The sequence below is a fragment of the Lactuca virosa genome, chromosome 3 (assembly GCF_052849685.1).
Source record: "Lactuca virosa cultivar CGN04683 chromosome 3, Lactuca_virosa_CGN04683_v6, whole genome shotgun sequence".
NCBI classification, from domain to species: domain Eukaryota; kingdom Viridiplantae; phylum Streptophyta; class Magnoliopsida; order Asterales; family Asteraceae; genus Lactuca; species Lactuca virosa.
The window spans coordinates 184051182-184053069 of NC_136428.1; the positions used below are offsets into that span (position 1 = coordinate 184051182).

Here is a 1888-nt window from a genome sequence, read left to right on the forward strand (position 1 = left end):
AGTTGCTAGGTTGAGGGCAACCCAAAAGGATTGTGCTGCTGTCAATTCAAGTACATACCAATTATAGTTATGGGCTTAGACACCTAATCCAACAATTTTATGGTGAAAGATATACGTCGGGTTATTGACGATGCTATTTTACCTCAATGGATATCTCAGACGAAGTGGAGTTCTTTGGTTCCTATTAATGTTAAATCCTTTATGTGGAGGGTGGGGTTGAATTATCTTCCTTTTGAAGATAATTTACTGGGAAGAGGTATACATGTGCCGAGTTTGTTGTGTCTTGTTTTTGGGATTGTTGTTGAAGAAATTAATCATACTTTCTTGGGTTGTGAATGTGAAAGCTATATTGAATATGTGACATCCCCATTTTCACGGTCAGAAAAGACCGATTTTGTTTATGCTTTGTTTAAAAATCAGAGTAACATTTTAAATAAAAGTGTTGCGGAATTTGTTCCCAAAATAAAATTATGATAAAGACTTATCAAAGCATTTCCGTAGAAATGTATTTCATTAAAAACATCGGGATGTCATGTTCGATACAGATCAAAAGCATAAACAGTACAATATAGCCTTACTACATTTATTCATAATCTCTCATCCCAAACATCATATCTATGCTCGTGCGCCACTACCTGTAATACAAGAAACTGAGTGGGTCAGGCTTGGGAGCCTGGTGAGCACATAGGGTTTTCAACCCACAATAAATAAGTTTATTAATTTCATCAATCAATAATAACCCGATTACCCGTTCCCGTTATCCTCACATTACGTCCCTAAAACACCTATCATAAGGGACCTAGACTAAGGATCAATATCGGGATGGACACTACTGCCAAGGGGTTTCCTTAGCAATAAATGTCCTAAAGGCAACCATGAGGGGGATGGAGTACACCGGTGAACACATCGTTCACAAACACCTACAGGTTGCGAGCCTGCTAGCGTTCCACTGGACTGTCTAGAAGAGTCTGTGGTCGTCATCCATACTCCGCTAGATGACAGAATCAACAACAACAACATCGAGGCCTCTCAGCATTTTATCACACATCGTCTTATTATATCTACCCATGTTTTACCCCAACATTTTTGTAGATATAAAATACATATACAGTTTAAATTATTTAAAACATGTATAAAAATCTTTCATCAGTATAGGCAGCAAGTATTCAGATAATATGCACACATAGCACGTAATTAATATAAAATACTTCATATCTATGTGTAAGATGAAAGTAACTATGCACTCACCTGATTAGGTGGTGACTCGGTACTCGAACATCACTCCGTTATCTCAAAACAATTTTTCCTTGATCAAAACCTAGTATTAATATCACTAGCGTTTAGTTTTAACGTTAACCGCGACTAATTAATAGTCTGGCTATTATTATTATTATACAAGCGTTAAATAACACCCAATATATAAATAATAATAGCCCAAATAATTATTTTAAGGACCTAATAACATTCCTATAATTATTTAAAAGTTATATTAAAAATTTCGTAGGCGTACCTTACTTACAGCGAGTTTTTTTTTCTCAAAACCGGACTTCGCTGGAGCAGCGTTTCCGAGCCGAAAGGTTCTTTTCTCGGGACTCCGGGAGCCTCGGGACTTCCTTCGGGTGCTAGGGGGTTTACCTAGACTTTAGGGGCTCAAGGGAGCTTAGATAGAGAGTTTAGAGAGAGAAAGTGGAAGAGGAAAGGTGTAAGAAATGAGAGAACACGGCACTTCTATTTATAGTGAGTTGGGGCATGTGGTGGCCTTCTGGTGGTGCCACTTGTCCAAATTCTGGTGGTGTCACATGTCCAATTTCTGGTGGTGCCATGTGTCCAATTTCTGGTGGTGCCACATGTCCAATTTCTGGTGGTGCCATGTCACCCAATATCGCGT

The 1888-nt window shown here is 38.5% G+C and overlaps 1 long non-coding RNA gene across 1 annotated transcript; it reads right to left on the reverse strand.

Annotated features, from left to right (window-relative positions):
• Positions 1 to 449: 449 nt before the first annotated feature.
• On the reverse strand, positions 450 to 1683 carry LOC145162759 (uncharacterized). The gene is made up of 3 exons (XR_013739308.1): positions 1511 to 1683; positions 1249 to 1318; positions 450 to 635 (listed from the first exon to the last, which is right to left on the reverse strand). It is a non-coding gene; the product is annotated as an uncharacterized LOC145162759 (long non-coding RNA).
• Positions 1684 to 1888: the final 205 nt, after the last annotated feature.